This window comes from Cyprinus carpio, chromosome B11 (assembly GCF_018340385.1).
Source record: "Cyprinus carpio isolate SPL01 chromosome B11, ASM1834038v1, whole genome shotgun sequence".
Taxonomy (NCBI): domain Eukaryota; kingdom Metazoa; phylum Chordata; class Actinopteri; order Cypriniformes; family Cyprinidae; genus Cyprinus; species Cyprinus carpio.
The window spans coordinates 19,188,136-19,213,933 of NC_056607.1; the positions used below are offsets into that span (position 1 = coordinate 19,188,136).

Here is a 25,798-nt window from a genome sequence, read left to right on the forward strand (position 1 = left end):
ATCTGAATACTTGCAGTAATCTTACAGGTACATGTCACATTTGGATGTCAGTCTACAGATACTACGTCTCAACGTACACAATGCAATAACAAACTTAAAGGGATAGTTCACCCCCCAAATAATTTAATCCTGACATCATTTACTCACCCCCAGGTCATTTTTTAACCTGTATTATTATGTGAGTGTTTTTGCATCATTCAAAATCATTAAATCTAAAATAGGAGCTATAAGGAATGAATTCTGTGTTCATTTCTTTTTACCTGCAGCGATAACAGATTCCTGCTAATTTTAGATCTTCCTCATCTCACTTGCCTCATTATATGTGTCATATTTTATCTGAAGCTGTGGCGTTTTCTCACATATAATGAAATATGAGAGGTGGCAGCCGTTGAGGTAATATCCTGATGCCGTGCAGTGCTGAGCTAAAAATAGTTTATTCATTTTCATTTGGTGATTGTAGCAAATGCAGCACTCAGATCAGTAAACATGTCACTGTCAATTGAAAGCTTATATTAAGTTACTCCTGTCTTAATAAAGCTGACAGGACCCAGAGGAAAATGTCATTGCTTATAGGTTGGTCCTTCATCTGTGAGGATGATCTCAGATGGTTCATTTCAGCATTACTTTTCTTACTGATGTTTCTCTTATGTTATGAGACATAAAAATAGACATTAAAATTCGAACTTTTCGAAATACACTAAGCGTATTAAGTATACTTCCTGTACTTATACAAAACTGGATTTTTAGTTTTTATAGTAATTATTTTAGTAAAAATAATTACTATAAAACATCTGGATTATTATTATTTTTTATTTATTTATTTATTTTGCTAATGCTTTTTATATTTTATTACTTTTTATTATTTTTTCCCCATAAAACTATATACAGAATTTTTGCTTAGTGTTAAAAACAAGTGCCAGTAGAATAAAATAGCTGTTCATTTATTATTTCTGATCTCATAAAATAATTTATCACCCAAAGAAGCATAATAAAATAGGTGCAAATTAACTCTGACAACCCTTAAAATACAATTTGTAAAATTTAAACACTTCCATGCAAGCCTCGTTTGAAAACCCCTGCTAAAGAATCTTGTTGCTGTCTAGGAGAAGCATCTGAGCTATTTAGAGAGATCTTGTGTGATTTTTCTGTCCTTTTGGGGGAGTGTTTGACTTCAGCTTGCTGGTGTTTTGTGAATACATCAACAGCAGAATAGTGAGCTCTGAGGTTGGAAAGATGTCCTGGGAATGGTTAATCGTTAGGTGAGCGCCTACCACCTGTCGGGGGTCGAACTTGAGAGAGGGATGAGAAACGAATGACCACCTGCAGACAGTTGTGCAGACTGTGTGTGAGTCAAAGTGTATCAGTGATGACCTGAAAAACCCTTTTATCAGGAGACACATTTCCTCCCCGCTCTCTGTAGGTAGTTCCCTGGAGGAGTACTATCTCTAAGATTGCTTGTGTGTGACGCTCAAACTCTGATCTGGAGTCACCCTGAGCTCTCTGCACCTCTCAAGCATTCATCTCACTCCCCTGCAGAACTATCAATAACCCATTTGGCTGGAAATCAAAAGGTGTTGCTGATGTAATGCAATGAAACATCCTTTTTGGCCAAAGGTTATTGAGGAATTTGACTTTTAATGAGGTAGGAGAACGTGGAGAGTCAATATCTGAACTGTTAGTTTGCTGCATGTTATTTACTACCGAACTGTCTAACACGCATACGCACACATTTTCATTTAAATAAGCATTTAAATATCCTGATTTCTAGATAAACATAGTTTAAAAGCTTCTCATAACACATGAACAGTTTGTTAATGTCGAGAATTGGAATAAAATAAAAAGTGTGACTGAACATTTTTTTATAAAAATGTAATGCAAGTTTATTTTTCGTTGCACTTTTTCTTTTCACTTGCTGTAAGCATTAACAGTAAAAAGCAGGGAAAGAAAATCTGCCAAGGAAGTTTGCAGGTCTTTCAATGGAGTTGGATGTTCTTGGCTCCTGCTCTGGATGTCAAACTGAAGAATTTTAACACTGCAGAATATTTCAAACTGCCATTTAGCGGTATGTGGCCACATAATGAAACAAACAGGACACAGAACAGCTTGTCCAATGCAGTAATGTGCCTTTAAGTATGAGTAAAATTGATTTTCTTTTTTTTTTAACAAGAGAACAAATGTTATGGATTTTTGCATTTCTTATGATTTTTTCATCCTGTTTACTTAAAATGTGCAACAAAACCTGAAGCCATCAAACAGCTTTGGTCGATGAGACCAACAGTGGTTCATATCTGAAATACTCAGACACAAAAGAATGCATTAATTTCCTCTCCAATATCTACGATCTGGTCGCACAATCCAGTTCATAACACTCATGGATTGAAACCCAGAGTAGAATATTTAAGAGGCAGTTTACTAAAAAATGCAGATGATGAACCCATATGTTCATTTTTTCTTTACTCATTCAGTTCATGCTATAATTTTATATGAGGGTGACTAAATAACATTTTTTTTTTAACTTCTTTAACTTTGAGCCTTAAACAGAACAGGAAATAACTCATTGCCAATTATATAATATCACATTCTAATCACTCAAACGTGAAGAGGGTCTAATGTGCTGTGTAATAACATCCTTTGGCCCTTTCTAGTTGTTTTTGGACCTTGAATAAGAGTATCAGTCGGAATAACAGGCCCCAGCGGAGTCCTCTGTCCCTCACATTTCACACACCTACTAACAAAATGAATATTTGTGTGAATGACACTCAGCACACATTACCATTACATTCCAAGAACTGAAAATTTTGTTTTAAGACTCTGGCTCCACAAAATTAGCCTTCATATTTGGCAAAAACAAGGAGGCTGATCTTTATAAAAGATTTAACAAGGATGGAAAAAGGCCACATTCAGCCAAACCACTGTGGCTTTTACTGAAGCGTGTGCTGCAGTAATGCAGACTGGAGGAGGTATTCAGCTTTCACTGAATCACTATTAATGCAGAGCAGTGGGAATGTAGCTCTCCTCAGCGTTTGGCAACAGCCTCATCCTTGGCTTGATTGCTTTAGCAGAGCATTGGGCTGGATTTTAATTGGGAGAGGACATTGAATAACCTTGTTGTGTCCACAGAATGCTCTTCAGGGACTGAATACTTCAGCTTGACACTGGGGAAACCTTGATGGCTTTACTGAGTGTTGCATTTCATATCAATGGCTATTTTAAATGGGATGTCAGGTCAAATTTTATCTATTTATGTCTTATAAAGACCAATCATGTTTTGCTATGATTTATTTAATTATTCTTTATCTATTCTCTGTGCCCTAGACATATTGTTGAAAACTAAACATACAACATACATTCTAATGAGTAAGCCGAATATAACTGTTGTAACTGCTTGATATAATTGTTTTCCTAAAGGCATTTGAAACTGTTGTCATAGCAACAGGTCCATAAGTTCAAAGTCATTTTATGTAAATAGGATTAGATCACAATGGAGGGGACCTCAGATGATGTGTCCTTGTTGAATAGAAGTATCCATATAATGTCAAAAGTATAGAGTTATTATAATTTAGTATGATACTTTATAAACCTAGGATAAATAATAGGATAATAATATTAAATAGTGCAGAATTTTAAATATCGCTTATTTTAAAATGTGTAAAATTGATCAACTCTTTTGATCCTAAAAGTTTTAATATATATATACAGTATTTTTTCTTATTTTTAAGAGTATATAAAATTGTAACATAATGTGTCTCAGCTCTGCATTGCTATTTGTGGTTTTGAGTAATGATACGTAGATGTTTCTGTAAGATCTCTTTCCTGAAAACACATTTAGCCCATAAAAAGGAGGGCAACTGCACTGAACGGTTTAAGAGGTAGTAAATAACTGGAGTGTCGGCTGGTTTGGGCAGACTTCTTATTCATTCCACTGACTGCACCTTTCATTTTCTCTGACGGTTATCCGGGCTCTACTGCTCTGGAGTCATATTTTATATGTTTAATATGGTAATGTTCTTTCTTCACCTTGCAGATGCTGAAAGCCCCCTGTGCATCAATGTCTTAAAACAGTCATTAGCCACCTACCATTTTAAAGCACATAAGCTCTCAGTGATTCCCGTAGATGCTTATCATTGTCGGTGCCTGCAGAATAAAACCGGCTGGACATCTCTCAGGTACCAAGGACCTGTTCAGAGCGTTAATTAGGCCTGCTGATTCTAAAGGCCATGTGCAGTCTGGAATTACCTGGACTGATTTTAATGTACTGCGTATATTAAGAACTAAATTACAGGCTGATATTTGTAGTATTTATAAGTAATGTTTATGCTTACAAGCTGTATGTATATAAACTGAATTCAGTTGTATGTATTGTATTGTATGTATCATAATATGAACATATTGACAGCATCTAAAATGGAAAAAATATTAATGTATGCACAATTAAAAAAAAAAAAAATCATCAAGGACACATTAAATTGATCAAAAATAGATTAAAAAAAAATTCCACTAAATATTAAGGAACACAACGTTTTTCAACATTGCTAATCAGAAATGTTTCTTGAGCTCTAAATCAGCATATTAGAATGATTTCTGAAAGATCATGTGACACTGAAGACTGGGGTAATGATGCTGAAAACTCAGCTTTGCTATCAAAGGAAGAAATTACATTGTAAGATATATACTGTGTATATATATATATATATATATATATACAGTATATATATATATATATATATATATATATATATATATATATATATATATATATATATATATATAGACATATCTATAAATTTTTGGGTAAAGTTATTTGAATCCTAGCCAAAGCGTAAATGTGTTAAATAATTGTGATGTCATTAAACAAATGTTATGAAACTCTTTGATTAAATACAAAAGAAAGCAACCTGTTAATTCCATGTATGTAAAAGGATACAAAAAACAACTGTTTATCTCTACGTTCATATGTAAAATGCCTACATGTTGTAATATCTCTATGCAAACATGCAAAAAATCTGCGGTCTGCACTAGAACCGCACATTATTCCCAAATACCTATGATCACTCATTGTAATATGACACTACATTAACAGTGATGTACCCAAAAAGTTTGGTGAAGGAGTCAGTGACAACTCTACAGTGCAAGCCTCAGTGTCTGAGACTGGAGAGACTGTGCGTAGAACATCTGTTGCCGGGTTTGCTTTACCAGTGACAGCTTTATGCTACAGTGGCAAAGAATAGCCACTGTCAAAAAAACAAAACAAACACTAGCTACTGAAAAAAAGTAGAGTCTGCTAGAAGGCATGCGGGAGACACTGAAGCCAGCTGGAAGGATGTTCTATGATCTGATGAGACCAAAATTGAGCGTTTTGCCATCAGAGTAAACAACATGTTTGGCGTAAACCAAAGGCTGTGTATCATCAGAAACACACCATCCCTATAGTGAAGCACAGTGGCAGCAGCATGAGGTTTATGAATGCTTTGAGAGCAGAGGGCAAAATTAATTAAACAAAATCCTGATGAAATCCACAAGACGCCAGTTATTTGGAAGATTTGTTTTCTAGCATGACAATAACCCCAAACAAAAGCTGAAGGTACCATGAAAACATTTTTTTTTGTCCAGAAAGGAGTCCAGATCTCAACCGATTGAGAATTAATTGAACTTTTTAAAATACTGATTGACAATCTGTGGTTGGTTGTCCATAAACGTGTAAAAGATTATACTTCCAAAGGTAGGGGTGAATACTTCAGCACCATAGAAATGAGTCTGTGTTTGTCATACTCGAGCCATTTCCGATGATGAATGATGATGTCACATCAGCTACAAAGCTTTTCCTCACAATCAATGTAAATCCCTCATCATTATGGCTTTTTCCATGTCATATTTGGAGCAGATTTATTATCTGAGTTTTTCATGCTTCTATTTGTTTTGAGATCCGTCTTTGAAACTGTCATTATATAAACACTGTACCCGCCCACCTGCTGACACACAATCACTAACTAAATTCACATAAACACTAGCGCTATAAACCAACCAATGAAAAAAATCTGGCTTGAACAGGAGCCCTGTGTTTACACCTATTCTTTTGCCAGACGCTTCCTTACCAAAGTGACATACAAGAATGTGCATGTGTTTCAGTCAGCAGAAAGAACGGGGTTTGGCTCTGTTTCCAGAACATGTCTATTCAGATTTTGTAGCTTGCATATTTGGTTTTCAAAGCAGATAGCTATTGAATGCAAAGTCAGAATAATTAGTTCACTGTCTGCATATTCTTTGGCAGTAAGCATTTCCATTTGGTCCATCTGAGTGTTTTAACATGTTGCTGCTGGGGCTGTCAATTAAATTGTAGTTAATCAAATATAGTGTTTGTTGAAAAAAGTCCCAAATGAAGATATCTGAAAGACATTACGTTATGGTGCAGACAAATAAATCATTGAACAGACATGACAAAAAGTGGCTTTAGAATTATCATGAGTTTTCAAGTCTTGTAGGCAGAAGAGGTGTGGTCTCATTAACCTAATTTGCATATCTATTTGTATCAATGAAAACAACTGTTTTGTTATAATATCAATAGCATATAATTTTGCTTGAAGGGACAGTTCACCAACAAATAAAAATTCTATCATCTTTTACTCATCTTATATATATATATTAAATAGAAATTCAGGTTTGGAACAACATGAGGATAGATCAGTTAATTTTTAGGTTAATAAAGTGACATTCATGTATTAAAGTAAACAGTTTTTGCATTGTAACAGTAGTCTTTTTATGTACATTTGAAATGGCTGAATAATTTTTCCTGGTGGTACTTTTTTGCCCACTCTTAATGCCCACCTCACAAAGCCACTGAATCATGCTAGGTATGATGCATACATGACATGTTATTGAGCTTCCTGAACAAATGTATTCTAGGAGGTGTGAGAATCAATGTGCGGCCTGTCATCTCGCTGCCACAAAGTCTCATCAGTCAGCACAGACTTTTTTCTTTGACCTTTGGATCTGTCAGAGTCAGTCACTGTCAACTAGAAATGGGTCATGTAAGGTTAAAATGATTGCAACAAAAATGCATGACTGCAAAGTTGGTATATAAGTACATTTTATGAACAGTTTATATGATAGTTTCCGTTGGCAATATTAGTGATTTAAAGTAAATTCATTCCATTATACAGTACTGCTCAAAAGTTTGTAATTTGTAAAGTTTTTTTTTTAAAACTTTAATATTGTGAAATATTTAAATACTTGAGTAAGTTTTAAAATGTAGTTTATTCCTATGCTGCAAAACTGTTTTTTTTTAGCATTTATTTTAGTTAATTTGTGTCACATGATCCTTCAGAAATCATACTAATATGCCAATTTGGTGCTCAAGAAGCATTTCTTATTATTATCAATGTTGAAAACAGTTGTGCTGCTTAATATTTTTATGGAAACATTTTTTTTTTTTTTTATTCAAAAGTACAAGATTTTTTTTTATACCTTTTTTGTAGCATTTGTAACATTCTTTCAAAAAAATAAAAATAAAAATCTTACTCACCCCAAACTTTTGAATGGTAGTGTATATTGTATCATACATATAACACAGCAAGTATTTAGGGTACTATTCTTCGTCCTGATCATTAAAGTATCTCCTTGGGCCACTTAAAATAAAGTTAAACTTCTTTGTAGCATGAAATAAAGATGAAATATGTCCATGTATGGTCCAGACACTATACTTTTGGTGTTTTGAGACCCTGCGTGCTTAGAATTACAGTACATACACTTGTGTAGCAACTGAACTGAAGAGCCCCTTTGGCTCAGTGGTCCCATAGAGAAGTACTGTTGGCCAAGTCAAACACATGCTCCATATTCCCCAGCTGCAGGAAGGTTTGAGAATAGAGCAGACAGCTCTTTAGTGGGCTCTTCGGAAACCTTTCTGACATTATGGTGTCAAGAGGGAGCAAAAAGACTAGAATTTGAAGACAGAGAGGGTTTTCACACCCGCTAAGTGTTTGGTTCTATTATGAGCACTTGTGTTCTGTGAGTTGTCAGTGAGTTCAGATTCAGTGGGAAATTAACTGGTTCGGCTCCATCTGCCTTTAAAATAGCATAACAAGAAACGACTGAAGGAAAAGGAATAGAGATAATGATCATCCTGTGTGGTTTCTGTTGTAGCATGATCATTTGGAAACATTTCTTGACTAAGGGCAAAAAAATGAAGAAAGTGTGATTCACAATATGGAGTCTATAGGAAGAAATTAATCAATTTGATTTATTCTGGTTCTGGAAATTGATTCCGGTTCAATTATGACAGTATATTTTATTGCAATGGTCTTCAGTTGCTTTGCATTTCAGCAAAACTTTTTTCACCTTATACATGTTCTTGAAACATATGGAAATTTCAATCTTTTCCCCCATTCCTTCTCCCATTTTTCTGAAGGTATTATTGATGGAGGAACTGGGCCAGCATGTTGCATTTGTCATGTTCAACAAATTAACGATGCTGTATATCATAAAAATAATATAGATACTGTATATCTGTTCTTAAGGAAAAACTGTGTTTTGCAGTGGGAAAAAATGATTGAATTTTATGCCTACTCATGCTTTCTATTTCATTCTGTTGAGCGCTCTTCACTAGCATTTAATACCACATTATTAAGTTTTGATAGATTTATGGTTCAAGTTAGACTTTGTGTTGTGTCTATGCTGGATGAACAAGTAGATTTTTTACTGCCAATTTTGCACGTTCTTGTTTTTTTTTTTTTTTTTTTTTTTTTTTTTTACGATTGAATTTCACAAGAAGAGGTGTGTTTCATTTTACATAGAGTATAAATTATATAGTTATTATGGCAAGAATATAAATTTTAATACAGTGAAATGGCTGTTCAGTTTCAGAGAAATAATTCTGGAACTATTTTCTCATTAGATGCTTATGCAATGGTGATCTCATATTGCTGCAGTCCACACAGCTGCTAGATGTTCTAGCATCTGATATTTATACTCATATATTGCCTTCCACAAGGCTTATGCAATGCAGTGTTAAGCATAATGTTATAGCATAAAACGCAATTGTCTTTCAATGCATCACAAACAGAATGGGGAAAAAGAAATGAGAGAGAGAAGGAGAGACAGAAAGAGTCATCTTCATTCAGAAGGCAATCAGCCACATTGTAATGGCAGATTAGAGTGTATCATTTTTATTTATTTTTTCTGTTGTCTGCAGTGTTCCTGCGTGACTTTTGCCCATTTCCTCAGCTAAAAATAGCCCTGCTGAGCACACACTTCAAATCTGCCGGTGAGTACACTGGAGGTCTCTCTCTTCCTCTCCCTCTGTTCTTTTCCTTTTCTTTCAGGCTAACCCCCACCCCCATGATATAATCACATGCAGCAGGGGCTCTCAACCTTTTTGGGTCCACATAACATTTTTTGTTGGATCTCACAGGCATGGATTTCATGCCTGTCTCAATTACTTTTTTCCCCATTCAGTGGAAGTCAATGGTAACTAAAACTGGTCCCCAACATTATAAAATGTACAAAAAGGTGCAAAAGATGTCACTGGGGTGGTGCCTTTTCAAAAGGTATACCTTTGTACCTTACTTACCCCTAATTGCTAATATACCTTCTTTTTGTCTAATATTTTATATATATATATATATATATATATATAATTTAAAAAATTTAGACTAACAAGACAAGTGCCAGTCCCTAGAAACATGGATCATTTCCTTGTTTTTTTTTTTTCTTTGTGAAATTTAACCAAACAAGGATGAATGGAAGGATTGTTACAGCATTTTTTTATGTTCTGTGTGGTTATAAGATCCACATAACTACAAATTACAGCCTATTCTGTCTAAGAACATTAAAAAACACTCAAACAAAACTTCTGATTCTGTAACCCTTGGCTTCTCTGACACAATGGATAAACTTTCTCGGCTATTTTAGGTGAATAGAAGTTTGCGGTCAAACCCACATTGGCATACACTCATTTACTGGTTTATATGTACAGAACTGAATCTCAGAGGCTTTATAAAAGATTCATGCACTTTAATACATCTGCTTTATCAAGTGTGAAGCTCAGTTTATCGCTGGAGTTTGCCAGGACGCCGTACAGGATTAGGTGCCCTAACTTTATTGGTATGCTGCTCATAGCGCTTGAAACTGCTCACAACTGGGATGCCAGAGATGGCAAATTCCCCATAAAATTTAATTATTACAATATCTAGCATTAATTAGAAAACACAAAATAATAAAATGACTTAACAACTTGACTAAACTTAACAACTAGCTATTAATAAGCAGCAAATTAGGAGTTTATTGAGGGGAAAACTCTATGTGCTCCCTATTCTAAAGTGTTATTGAGGAAGAGTTGCTTTTGCAGACTTCTGATGTACTTGAGACTTCAGTGGACTCCAGACGACGTGTGTTTGTGCTCATAGGGGCCTCTTCCTGTTGTCATTTCAGCAGACATCCGAGAAGGACCACATTTCATGCTGACTCCACTTCAAGTTGCAGAGCGGTAAATCAGCACAATCTGTCTCCAATTGAAATTCATTGGCAGTAATATGTACAGTTATAGTAAATCTAGAGCTCTCATTTGAGTGCTTTCATTATACAGCTCTTCTTTCAGTCACTAACAGTATACTGGAAGAGAGGAGGTGACATCACACAGATAGGAAAATAGTGCTTTATGATTTTGGCCATCGTTTTGCCATCTGGGACAAATTTGGGGAATTGTAAATGATTTCTGTCTTCATCGGGCCAAATCGACAGTCTTGGATCTGCTGTAGCTCCTAATTCAAATTGATTTCAATGGGGTTGACGTTTCTTTACTTGTTACTAGATTTGTGATCCATTTTTGGCTGTTCTAATTCTTTAAGTCAAGACACTGTAATCTCAGTCTCACATTCTGTATGCCATGTGCTTGATAGTGGGTCTGTGACAAATATACGTAAATGGCGTGTCCCCCTTCTTCTCATCTCTGTTTCTCTCTCCCCATTTTGCTAGCTGAATTTCAGTGTTGTATTACAAATATCGATCTCTCGTGCCATTGCGATTGATTTTTTTTTACTCTCAGCGTTCAGTAAGCTTGAAGCTGCAGTGACCTCCATGCCAAGGTCACTTCTGATCATAACCTCAGATACATGTAAAGAGAAACAATGTTTTGTATCTATTTTGGAATTAATGTATCTTTATTTTTCAGCACTACATTGTAAAATGTTCAGAATGTACTGAAAGTGAATGTAAAATTATTATTAAATTAAAAACTCTTTGAAAATATTAAGTTTAAAAGTGTCATTACAGTGTAAATTGATGGACATATGGACATATAGAATCATATCTGAAACAAAAAACTAATAAATACAGTAATATTCCCCCCTTACTTCGGAAACTGTGGGCTTCCACACAGACACATGCACACGTCAACGGATCTTCCGCCTGGGAAGAGTTTCTTTGACGCGGGAAGGGCGTGGTCTCAAGATGAAAGGTAACTGATGCAACATAACGTAAGCAGGAATCACTCCTACCTCATTACATAAATAACAAACAGTTAATTTTGCATTAACAGGTTTGTTGTGATATTTTTGATTGTTTATGTTGCAAAGGGTGGTTGCTAAGAGTGTTGCACAGTGAACCATTGGGTGAAGCAGTCATACCCTTGCTTTCTCATAAATACATTCATTTAATAAAATAGTTAGAAAACTGGCCTTAAGTAAAAATGCCCCTGGACATCAAGGGGTAAATATTGCCCATTAACAGAAAAGTTTTATGATTCAAAGAAACTAGTTACTCATTACCTGAGCATTTTTTACTCTTACTCAAGTAAATATTAAGATTATTACTTTTACTTAAGTAATTATTTCTATAATTACTTGTACTTTTACTTGAGCACTGATAAAATGAGACTAGCTTTCAGTAGTTTCATTAATTGAAATTCAATTAAGAAATCTAATAGGCAAGAGTTGGTTTTGGAAGTCACTTGACATATGATAGACATTGGATACTTCAACGCTATCTCACAACCAATTCATACCTATTTTACGAGGTGGCTAATTCGTATGAATTTATACAACCTCAGGTTTAGGGGCGGGGTTAGTTGTAGGTAATTCGTACAATTTCATTTGAATTGTGCAACTCGTAAAATACGTACGATTTAGCACAAATCGTATGAATTTGTATGAATGAGGTTGTATTTTTTTACTCTTACTCAAGTAAATATTAAGATTATTACTTTTACTTAGTTTACTTGTACTTTTACTTGAGTACAATTTTTCGATTTGCTACCCAAGAAGAGAACTCTCTGCCAGCTTATCCCAGCCATTTTGAGAGTCAATTATTTTGTCTATAAAGGAAGACATTTGTCAACGTTCACTTTTTTTAGGTCGATGACAGGCCATTTTGGCTTCTAAATTGCAGGTCTCCTCCAACATCTAAATATCAAGCCACTTCCACATCACCACAAAATGTATGTTCTAGGATATTTTTGGAGTGCGGCTCCAAAGTACAGAGCAAAGCTTTTAGGATAAGGCCGTAAATGGGGAAGGTAAGAATAGATCCGGCAAAGATAAATCCATTTTGTCTTCAACCATGTCTTCTCTAAAATGGAAATACTTTTGTGTCTGCAAAATGATGTTATTCTTATCTTCATATAACACGTGAAATATTCTATGCACAGTGAGAAATTTGTGTATATTTTCCCCTATACAAATGCTTGTTTATAACATCACTATTAGTGGGAGGGGCCACAGATGTGTAAGGGCCAAATGATGATTGATAATTGTGTTGTTTTAGAACAGAACCTTTTATTTGGTTAAAAAATACCTTTTAGATTAAAGGATCCTTTGAAAATGTTACTGAATAAGAACTGTGACTCACACCGTTTACCATTATTATACAAAGACGAAATCTAATCTTTGCTTTAGGACTTTAAAAAAAAAATCTGGTTCAAATATGAAAATCTGCTTGGCAGGATAGAACTGCAATAAGAGCAGACTTTTTTTTTGCTTGCTCTGTCTGTCTGTTTTGCATTCAGAGTGGTCAGCTTTATTCATGCACACAGCAACAAGCAAATTACTTGCTGAAATTTATTTTAGGCCACACCTGACACATTTTGGTAGCTTTTTAGGGCAGCGGGGCTTCAGTTTCAACTCAAAGCAGCTCAGGTCTTCTGTGGTTTCAGTGCTGATCTGCTCTCAGACATTATGTATTTAGACTTTGAACAAATCCCTGAATAGTATAATGGGGGTGTTTTATTTTGGTGATGCGTGAAACCTGGGCTTTAGACATTAAGACTACTATAATCAAAGCAGCTGTTTTGGTTTTTACCATCTGTCCACTGAAAATAAGAAGGGAGAGATTTATGTTTGTCTTTTAAAAGGTTAATCATCTCATCTCTAATGCTCATCTACCATATAATCAAACATCTAGCACTTTACTCTTCAGTGGAAGCCAATTATCTGCTTGCAGGTAATATGTTCAACCTTTGCCCTGCTAAAAGTGTGTGTGAGTAATGTTTTGTTTGTGTATGTGTGGCCATTGTGAGTATGTGTGTGTGTCTTCCTCAAACCTTTATTCTCTTTTCCACATCAAGAGCTCATGAAGTATTCATGCTCAGCACTGTTCTATTTCTGTTCTCTTTCGCTCCTGCGGTGGACAGTGGACAGTTCAATATCACCTCTCATCCATCTCTGTGTCGTTCGTCTGAATTGCTCTTATTTCACAGTGACTCTCGCTCTCATGGGTACAAATCAATGTGATTAAAATAATCTCTCGAAATGTCATGAGTTTCACTCTTGGGCTGATCTGAAGAGTGGCCATTTATTCAAGTTCTTGATATAAAATATGTTGATATACCCAGTCTTGCTATTTATTAAAGGGATAGTTCACCCAAAAATGAAAATTCTGTCATTAATTACTCACCCTCATGTCGTTCTAAGACCTGTTCACCTTTGGAACACAAATTAAGATATTTTTGATGAAAGCAGTACATTTACAGTTATAGACTCTGGTAACTCTACAATGATACTCTATAAATACCTTAGAGAACAAATAAATTGCTTCAGTGCACTGATAAAATGAGACTAGCTTTCAGTAGTTTCATTAATTGAAATTCAATTAAGAAATCTAATGGGCAAGAGGTTTTGGAAGTCACTTGACATATGATAGACATTGGATACTTCAACGCTATCTCAACCAATTCGTACCTTTTTTACGAGGTGGCTAATTCATACGAATTCGTACGACCTCAGATTTAGGGGCGGGGTTAGTTGTAGGTAATTCGTACAAATTCATACGAATTGTGCAACTCTTAAAATACGTACGATTTAGCACAAATCGTGTGAATTTGTATGAATGAGGTCATACAAATTCATACGAATTAGCCACCTCGTAAAATATGTACAAACTGCCATCAGATCAGGCTGAATACTTATGTTTTTGCTGCAGGTCTTCTAATTAATATTTGTACAAAATGCAATATTTTTACTTGTTAAGATTCACTGATCATTATATTTTACCAAAAACAGTGATTTTACTTGTGTTAAACATTCCATTTTGAGATGTTATTTATAGATAAATTACAGAATAAAACCGTTATTATATTCGCTAAACATATTTATAAATGCCATGCATGAATATAATAACTTTTGCTGTTTATTAGCAGCACATTTTTATCCAGGTTAACGGTTATCAACCGGTTATCAAAAGGTTATCAAAATTATATCATATAGCCCACAGCGTTACTTTTTTAGTATCATCTGCACAACTCAAAGGAAGATTGGATTTGTTAACGTTTACTTTCATTAAATCATTTACAGGGCAAACTTATATATACTTAATATAAATGAGAAATACAAATATATTTATATTGTGTGCTGTTTTTTTTTTCTTCCACAAGAAAAGTATTTGTAATATCGCGTGATTTTACTGCCACAATGATTAAATGAAGAAAGTTTTTTTCAATAACTAATCCCATTAATCTAACTGCTTCCTCTGGGTGGTCATTAAGGGTCCTCAGAGTACTAAGTGAGTAAGTATCAAATGAGGTCAAATAAACTGAAACTGTCTTGGGATTTCTCACTGTTTTGACCCTGTCCTCTAGCACTGCTAAGCTGAAGGGCAAACTCCCTGCCAACATTGTGTTTGCTGCAGTATTTAGTGCTTGGAGAAAATCCCAATCCAATCTTCTTTTTATTGGAGTCACGTTTCCTTCACTTCAGTATGGTGCAGGCTGACACTAGCCAAATGCGGTATATCCTCAAATAATGTACGTTCATAGGAAAAAACTGGAGATTAAAGAAATATTTCAGGTCCAATAGAAGTAAAACTTAATAGACAAAAAAAATAATAATTCAAACTTGTTCCTTGTTATCTTAAAAAAAAAAAAAAAGTCAAAGTCAAGGTTACAGTGAGGTTGAATTTTTGGAGAATTTAAATGCAAAGAAAATTTAAATGTACAATATTGTAAAAACAATTATTAATGATTCTGTTGAAACTTGTTTATTAATTAAGCTATAAGGCTGTTTGAGGCAGTCAGAATTTTTACAGCCATTTTTGTGTTTACAATGTTATGATGGAAAGGTAGTTGTAAAATTAAGTTGTAAAATCTATTAAAAACTGAGCTTTTGTTACACAGGTGCACTAATTGAGATGGCAATTTATGATATAATGTTAGTTCCAGAATCGTTGTCACTATAAAATAAAATAGAATAATAAAAATATAATGTATTGTATGTATGTATATATAAATTATAATACAATTTTCAGCTGATTTGGGGATTTATGGTATTTTTTTCATGGCAAAGTATTTGTAAAGTATAAATTTACACAGAAAAGGTCAATAAGTCAATTTTCATTTCCCAAACTGAAATCAAGTTCACACGCATATTGTTTAGAGCTTGTGGCTGTACTATTCCATTGCATGTCCCACACTTTAATCCATGTTTTTGCTTTTGTTAAGAAAAGAATGGAAATTTACTTTCACGGTAATCAACATTATTCCACAAATGCGTCCGACTGTGCTTAACTTCTGTTGAATCTGGAACATGCTTTTTAACACAAAGAGAAATTGGAATGAAAATGCCACAGTTCCCGTTCATTCCTCTAATATGCAGCCAAAACAAATAAAAAGCCTCTTCCTCCCTGAATCCGCCTCTCACTTTAATGGCTCATAGAAGTATCTTGTATAAAAAGCACACGTCTCACGGTGACCTGAATTACAAGCGCTTCGTACTGAGTTATTGCCTGTGCCATTACACACAAAAAGCAGAAATCAGCAGCACTCAGAAAGGAAGAGGGGACTTACAAAACTATCTGACTTATTTATGTAAGCATTCAATGGACGGTCATGCTGCATGCACAATACTAGCAAGCCAAAGTCCCAGCCTATAGAGACAGAGTGCCCTCTGATAACCTCCACATAGTCACAATTCATTATTCACCCTCACTGAGCACAAAGAGCTCATTCTTTCTCCCCTCCCCTCTCTCACTCTCTCCTTCTCTCTCTGTTGTGCTCTTTCTTTTCCTTTACTCTCTGTCTTGCTCTGTTGTTTGCTGTTTATCCCTCCTCCCCCTTAGTAACAGTTGCTATCTTGTGTATTTGTGAGCTCTGTCTCTTCCTGCTGTGTTGGTCATAATCATTCTAAGTGCTCTTTCTCTGCCAAGTAATATCCATCGCCAGGGGCTTAAACTTAAGTGTTGCGTAAAATACAGGAGTCGATCCAAGATGTCAACAGTGAGGTTTCCTACAGTAAATCTCCATATAGCAGTGCTAAAATTCAGAACATAAGAATTGGCTCCCTTTCAGTTCATAAGTTTGAATCAGAATTCAATTTTTTACACCCCACAGGAAGTTGAATTGGAATTTGAATTGGAATGACAGGAAGAGAAATGTACTGTATTGCAATTCGGAGGAATTTAAGAAAGTCACTCCACAGAAGAATTTCATTAGGCACCTTCTGGCACACCGAAAAACATGCCTCTATACCAACCTTTTTTGAAGAAGTCCAAAAATGTACCTATACATGCACTTCACGGCAGTTTCCAACTGAAATCAACACTAGAAGGAGTAAAACACCAACAACTTTTATTCCTTTTCACACAAATTATAATTACAGCGCAGATTATCAATGAACAAAGACTTATTTACACATGGTTCCTTGCGAAATTCTATCACCTCAAAACAATTTTACCGTAGTGCATGATTTGTAAACTAGTACACATTTATGTTTGCATCACATAACCAGCTCCATATAAATGGCTTTTCTATCAAGAGGAGAGTAAAAAGTAAACTTGCTCGGTAGATCACCTGATACAGATGCAGACGCTCTGGTATTCCTGTGAATTGTGAGTCACGATAAAAGACTTGTAGAAGCAGATTTAAAAATGCCATGGAAATGTTATCAGTTAGGTTCAGTGTAGGTGGTACAATATTTTCAGATGCATTAAACTTTTAATGCCGGGCATTTCATTTCCAAAGTGGTGCAATACACACAACTGCCAGTGAATACAGAAAATATATAATATTGTATGCGTATGTGTGTTGCTCACATCATTGAAGCTATATATAATGTAAGATGAAATAAATAAATAAAGGTGTTATTTTCTGTTGCAAACTCTGTTGAGATGTTTATACACTAGAGGTTGGTCTACTGTCACAAGGTAGTGGTTAATTCTAATGATCTTACTGGTCAATTCAAACGTCTCGGGTTTTGCTGAGTCACATGCTTCAAGACTGTAACTTATTCTAATCTCTTTGTTTTGTTCCTGCCTCTCCTCTTCTTCACCTGAACCTATGTAGGACATTGTATTTTGAGACATGTGGCTTTTCTCAAGCTGCATTTTCGCCCTTGATCTATTTTCAGTTTTCTCTCAGGTGGTATTTCATATGCATACTGTTTTCACAAATGATTCGTATGTTATGACTTTGTCATCTGATTAGCAACTATTTCAAGTGTGTGACCTTTAAATACGAGCCAGTTGATAAAACCTCAGTTCTGTAGATTATGTAGAAATAAATGCCATTTGTTTTTGTTTTGTATTTCTATATGGAATCAATGAAGTAGTTCCAGCAAAATATGTTTAGTACTAATTTAACTCTAACCATTTTTTCCATGACGAGATTGGTAACTGACAGCAAAACAATAACAGCATAGAAAATTCTTAAATCAGTGATATGAAGTGAAGAAAATCTAATCTTACTCTGAGACATGGAGCGTAACAGAGCAGTGGAGGGAGAGAGAGATTCTGCAGGTGTATGGAAAAAAAAATGTCTGCCAGGAAAAAGTGGAGTGTGGTTTGGACACATGCCGCAACTTTGTCACTGCAGCTGTTCTAGCTCAACGGAGAAGGATTAAAATCCTTCTTAAAGGCACAGTGTGTGATTTGTCCGAATGTTTTCATTTGCACCAGATGTGATTGTCTCACAAGATAATACCTTTAGATAAGTCATAGTCTTTCTTCAGCCATAATAACAGTTTGCAAATAATAAAGGAGCAAACAAACCATTTACAGGCTCTGGATATGCTTCCACGTGTAACTGACCATCAGTGTTAATTGGCAAGAAGTATATACATATGAATTCAAAAGGGAGAGGTGAGAATTCACCAACAGCTTCCCAGGAAAACAAATCAAGAGTTTAGAATCACAGTATGCCTCATTGCGAAGACATTTAATGACCTAATATTGATGGAGCTCCGGAAATTACAGAGGCGAGAGTTCTTTGAATCACACTACAGCAGAACCATTGTGACATGTGTGGTGGTCTCGGCAGACCCGGCTAGCTGCCGTTTGTTTTGTGGCTATTTGGGTCTAGACAATGGAATGGGCCCCCGAGGGGAAATAAATGCTGACTCACACCATCCTTGTTAGCGTGTAGGGACACAGGCAGTGCCCTAATCTCTCCATCCATCACCCGCTCTGTGATTCCATAATGACCTGCTTTACCGCCTCTGTAAGGTCTGTGAGCCATGGTCTCCATGCCAGGTCCTCCACACAGATGGCCAGAAATAACATGCTTTGTCGTAATCACTCATGAAGTCCATTTTTCACAGGTTATTATGGTGCTTGTGGACCTACTCAAGGTTGATGATGAAATCTGCAGTCAATTGTTGCCTGATGCTTGCAGTATTCAAATGGCATTAGCTGGGGAACCCCTCTCAGGATACTGGCTGTGTGTTTATTGTTGTATGTGAAGGCAACTAATGTAAATATGCCATCAAATAAAAAAATAATGGCATTAGATATCAAGGTGTTGTATATAATATAGACGCTGATAAAAGTAAACAGCCATTGGTGTTTTAGCTGATAGGTTTTGAATCTATGAACAAACACTGTCACGATGTGACTAGCGTGAACGTCGGCATGTTGTGTGGTGCAACAAAACTAATCAGAACATTTAATTTTTTTTAATATAGGCTATTTATGTGAAGCAGGATTTCAGACCAATAAGATTTGACAGTGGGTGTTGCATGATGCTACAGAAATATAAACCAAAAAATCAAACGAAATGTCCTTTAAATAATCAGGATTATTATTGTAAACTAAATTAAACTTAAATAAAAAATAAATAAATAAATAACTGCAATAAATAACTGCAATAAAATAAACTTTAATTAATTTATTTGTTTAAATTTTTATTATTTTTCTTTCATTTTTATTTAACATTAAGTGCTGAAATGCTAAAACTAAAACTAAAATACAATTAAAACTCTATAAACATAGTTAAAAAAAATAGTAAAAATGACAAAAACACACAACAAGATTACCAAAACATTAAATAATTTTTAAAAGAAAATGGAAAATATAAAAACAAAAAATAATCCAATATATGAATACAAATTTTAATAGGATCTCTATGATACTAACATAACACTGTCTTTATTATTATTACTGTTATTATATTTGACAAGTTTGAGAATTTCATTTTTGTGTGACAGCATTATAAAACAGTAGACATATTTATGCAAACAAGTAAATCTAAAAAGCAACATTTATGTTTAATGTAGGCCTATATTTATATTTATTTATATTTGTAACTAATTTAGAAGAAATGCAATATTTATTAAAAACCCTTTTTGAATTTTAGTATTTTCTGTAGAAAAGATATAAATTCGAAGCAAGGCTTGAAATAAACCAATTAATTATTTATCACTATATTTTGTTATTTAATTCCCAACATTTCTTACAAATAAACATCTTAAATTTCCAGTTGTCAGTTTAATAAATGATGAATAAATGCAAACAAACAAAACAAAGCATTTGGTAATATTGTTTTGTGTTGGCGCTGTCCTGTTAGTGGCCATATTAATGGAGAGAACTGACTATTGCATCGATTCTTGTAACTAGTGGTTATGGTTTCCATGGCAACTGTTTATTTTGCTTCATAAATTAGGAGACTAGCTAATGCATCACATTTGGAAGGGCTGCTACTACACTATTAAATCATATGAGAAAAGTGATAAATCAGACATCAAAGTATAAATAGACTGATCCTAAAGTTAACACACATAACAATAATCAGACTGTTATGGACAGAGCAATGGCAATTACAGTGTTTTGAACCTTTTGGTTATTTTGAGGCAGGGTTCGACTGAACAGGCACGCATGAGCACATGTTTTGAATAAGTAGCCCGCACAGATGGACGAGCAGTATGCGTTTTACGACGCACTCAAACATCACAGCGATCACGGCCCTGCTCCGCCTCATGCTGCACAGCCACATTAAGCAGGCTTAGCTGAATGTAGGTGAAAGGGCTTTCTGTCTCTCTCGCTTCCTGAAGCAGCTCCCCGCAGAGGAAGGAAAGAGTGGGGGAGGGGAACGTGTGGTATTCTGAGGAAAAGCGGGAAGAAAAGATCATGGTGATTTTAGTTCTTACTGAAGGCTACTTGACAGGTTTGTCTGTACAAGGTGAGTCACGGCGCACGGCCCGCACATGTGCTCCCAACAAAAGAAATCACTCTTTCCAGAATCCCCACACATAAAACGGCAAAGTACAATGTCACACCGTTACTGTCAGACTATATTTTATATAAGGAACAAGCCCTGACAGAACGAGGAAGAAGATTTTGCGTCATCCGAGAGCTTACCGATTAAAATCCACCCTTGGGTTGCGTAAACGGAATGAATCCTGGATTGCCTGTGGCTGCTATAGCAATGCAATCAATCAAACATTTGTGTTGTCTGTAACAGATCGTGACACCACAATCAAGAATGTTTATCTGTGTTGATCATAACGTTAACATTCCTCGTGATTAATGACTGTCTACAATGTCCTGAAGCACTGCACTTTTTTCCCACCCTTTTCCATGAAGCATCAAGCATCATATTAAAAGAATTAAAGCTGAATCTTTTCTTCGTAATTGAAACTTTTGTATTAAGTTTAGTAAATTTATGGCGTCATAATGTGGGTGTCTCCAATTTGCAATAATTAAAAGTCATTATACATTTTATATTAACATATAAAAATTCTAGAATATTTACAATTTTGATTAAAAGCACGTTCATACCCAGGATGATAACTATAACTAAAACTATAACGACACGGAGGAGCAATATTGTTGAACTATTTTTTCCCAGCTGAGAAACAATGAAAACATTATAGCCAATTAGGATCCACCTGACTTTAAAGATCTCAAGCATGTAAAGTGGCAGGCGACATAACAACAGCGTAAACTTATAGTATGCTAATAATGTAATAACAATGTGTGGGTGCTAATATAGTCATTGTTATTATTGTCTTTATAGTTATCGAGAATATAGTTTATAGAATGTTTAAAAGTGACGAAAATGAATGAAAATGACGTTTCGCTAGCAAGTGCACCTTTAGTGGCGCCACCTAAAGGACCTGCCAAATAGTGCAGTCAATTCCATGCATATCTTGTTGATGACAAAATGTATGTAGCAGCCCAAATTTCTCTATACTTTTACACCTCTTTACAGCAGTTTAGATCACCAAGTGCCATTTGCTCAGTAGAGCTAAAATCAGTTTGGCTCCATCCTTCACTTCAGTCATTCATTATTGCCTTTCACTGACAGCATGTTTCAACAGGAACCAGTTTGAGACAGCACAAACATACCTGGCTTGTCATTTACTTCAATAGCCTGGGCCACTTCACAGCTTTTCATCTAATGGTTGTCCTGTCCAAACTACTAGATGTAAAGGGAAAAACATGCTTTTGTTCAGTCGCCTGCCAAATTTGATTGTTATTTCTGAATGCTGGGAGCTAATTAGTGTGTTTGGTTTTAGTTTTTTCCAGATTTGAGTGACATTTGGAAATGAACAATGAATGGTTTCTCTTTCTGCAAAACTTTCCTATGCTCCTGATTTTCATGAGAATGAATCATAATATTTAGAATGAGCTCTGACACTGTTGCTAAGGAAACCATGGTTCTGGTTTTGATTGGCTGAGCTGTATCTAGGCAGTGAGACAGTTCACATCATTGCTGCTCTTTAGAACATCACGTAATGAGAAGAGTGCAGCACAGAGAGCCCAGTTCCTTTGATGTTTTCATTAGAATGTTTTGATGTTGTTGCTATTTACTGACTTTTTTGTCACATATGGGACAGATATGTAAAGGTGGAGTTAGAATGATTTAATGCAGTGGTTTTATTTCAGGGCCTGTATGGACCCTTTTCCCATTTCTGGCATTTTCAGAAGTGTCAGTCTTGATGGTTGGGTAAGTCTCTATAGTGATGAACAGAAACTACAACAAATATAATTTTTGTGGTTCCATTTGCCCCAATAGGAAAAAATAACATTACTTTGACTTTCCATAAAAGGAAAAATATAGAGACTGATTATGTTGGTTAGAAGTGGGGAAATGTCAAATTTGCTGTTGCTTCTTCAGCCATTGAGAAAGACTGACGCAGCAATGTTAACCAATTTTCTTTGATATATTTCCAAAGTAATGCAACACATAGTGTCATAAATGTACATTAATTAAATTAAAATATAAAAACTGCTAGATTACCAATGCTATGATGTTTACAATAACATGTAAATAGAACAGAAAGTCACGACCCACCAGTTGAGAACCACTAATACACAGTGTATGCAATCACCTCTTGATTAACATGATCCCTTTTCTATATTTACAGCATGGCCAAGAACCGAATATATGGATTTGTGGTTTCAACCAAGACTTTTCAGGGTACAGATCAGGGGATATTTCAGGACAGTCTTCACCTCACAACGCCTCCAGGCTTTCATATCTCTGTCCAAACAGAGCATCCAAGTAGCGTATTATTTTTGCTCTGTAGAAAGATCTCAAGTCCTCGCTCAAGGCTTCAACATCAGGATTCATAGACATAAGAGCTAAGAGGAACTGAAATAGCTTCTCATGTCAACTTCTGCTTATGGACAGCACCGCACACAGCTTGTGTAGAGTCTGTACATGGAGGAATCCTAACCAGTATGGCTTTGGTTCTTCTGTAGGACACAAATAAGATACTTTGAAGAATGTTTGAACTGTTTTTGACCATTTGCTTTCATTGTATGGACACAGAGACATTTCTTTAATATCTTCTTTTTGTGTTTTCAGTCATACAGGTTTGGAGCAACACAAGATTTAGTAAATTATGGAAGAATTGTTTTTTGGGTGGACTGTTCTTTTAATTCCAGTGAGTTTCTTTAAACAAGGACAAGCCTCTTGTCCATCTGTGTCTCAATGAATTTAAGTTAGTGAGTAAAGTTGCAGAGGAAACAGCACACCCACTCTGAGGTGCCTCACATCTTCTGCTCAGGTTCTTGCCACAGATTCAGGCGAATTTGAAGAGATGTTCCAACCTGTCCTCCATCCAGGTCTGGCAGCACACCCACGCTTTCTGTGGGCTGTCTGCATGCATATTTATGTTCCAGTAATGCCTGAGAAGAAACATGAGTCACAAGAGGGGGAGAAAGAATACAAATGTGGCACGGTAGCCCACACTATCAGTCTTGTTATAAAATAGAAAACAGTACTTTGGATTATTTCAGTATTTGCATAGTCTCTGAATGCATGTTTCACTCAAAAAATTTCTCACCCTTTGCCATTTCAAACCTGTATGACCTTTGTTCTTCTGTGAAAAACAAAATATGATATTTTGAAGAATACTGGTAACCAAACAGTTATTGACTTTCAATGGGCCAAAAAAACAAACACTGAGGCATTTCTATTAGTGATGTAACAATGAACTCAACTCATGATGCAATATGATTCATGATTACACAATACGATTTATTCCAATTTTTTTCTTTTTTTTTTCTTTTTAAATGAGACTTTATAAATGTTTAATATGGTTCTTCTATTTAATATGTCCATTTGTTTGTTTTACTTACTGATAAATAAGCATTTAATAACGTAAAGTCAGCCAACCAGACTCTCTGATTCACATTAGGGTCCTTATCACCCTGTCAAAGTATATTTTGTATTAATGACTAAATGAAAAAAGCTGTAATCCTACTAGTGCCTATTTACAATGTAATTAATATTCATGAGTGAAGGAGTTTTATATATATACTGTACCTCCTAGATTATAGGTGAATACATACACAATATTAAGCAGCAACATATGGTTTTCAGGTTATTGTGCTGCAGATGGGTATTTAAAAGAAAGCAAAACTCTCTGAGAAAATGTAAAGAATGAAGAGTAAAAAGAGAGAACCTTGCGCATATTGATGGTTAAGTCTTCAAATCTAATTTAATGAAAGTGATAAAATCCTTCAGGAATCAATTCCTTACACCAGGCCTTCAGACAGAGGCTGTCAGCGGGCCGCCTGGCAACCCTTAGCAGGAACTAAAAGAAGGTGACTTCCCTATAGATTTCTACCACCTTTAAAAGTGTGTGTATGTGAGTCACAGACTTGTTCACAATCTCAAGGTCAAGGATGAGAGGTGTGTGTTTCCTCCCCCCACTGGTGAGTCAGCCTCCATCACACACACACTTCCAGTAGGGTGACAGAGGCGTGTGTCATTTGCCAAAGCACTTAGTATGATGAGCCTGGCCAAACGCTTGTCTAAGTGCACCAAAAAACACAAGAGGATGTATGCTGAGGCAATTTTGCCTGTCTCAGCATAGCACCACAAATCGGACAATTTTTTTTCACTGTTTTACCATTGCCATCATATTTTCTCTTCCCTTTGCTTTGAATCTCATTTACACTTTAACTCTCACTTCACATCTAGACAATTTGTCTTCTATCTCCACAAGACACTTCATTGTGAGATCAAAAATAAGCAGCGCTCGCTGATCTTCATTAGATTTCACCCCAAAATATTTTGATTCTGAGTGCCTGCTCTTATCTGATTAACCACGGTTCTGTGTTTCCACCTTCCAGTGGTCCGGAAAGATATCGTAGACTTGTTTTTCCAACAGAGTAACTGGGGAATGTGGGCTGCTGTTACTGTCTGACTAGATAGACTTTGTACTCTGTTGCAGGAAAATGTGCTGATAAGTCTATTTTCCTTTCCCCCCTTAAAGACAATACTCCCATTGAAGCCTGCAAGAAGTGAAGATCCATATCGTACATGGTTACTCAGAAAACAGAGCGTAATATTGCTGAAGGAAATGGCTGGGGAAGAGGTGGAGGTGGTTAGAGTGATGGATGTAAAAACATTAGGGAGCGCAAAAACCCGCGTCTTATTTGGGAAACCACCCGCAACCCAAGGCGTGTATGTTTTCTATCGATCATAGCAGCAGTAATTCAACAAATGATGATCAAATGATGGGGCAAAGCATTGTGGCTGGCCATATATCTGAATGTGAGGTGTAGTGAACCAATTTTCAGCTGGATAATTGTTGATTAGGAGTCTATTCAGGTCTGGATCACAGAAGGCAAATAAACCAATATCTATGTGCTAACA

The 25,798-nt window shown here is 35.6% G+C and overlaps 1 long non-coding RNA gene across 1 annotated transcript in view; it reads left to right on the plus strand.

Annotated features, from left to right (window-relative positions):
• LOC122138930 overlaps window positions 1-23,996 on the plus strand; it is a 76,182-nt gene extending 52,186 nt beyond the window's left edge. The window contains exon 4 of the long non-coding RNA XR_006155915.1: window positions 23,055-23,996. This is a non-coding gene — a long non-coding RNA (uncharacterized LOC122138930). The remainder of the gene's footprint in view (window positions 1-23,054) is intronic.
• Window positions 23,997-25,798: the final 1,802 nt, after the last annotated feature.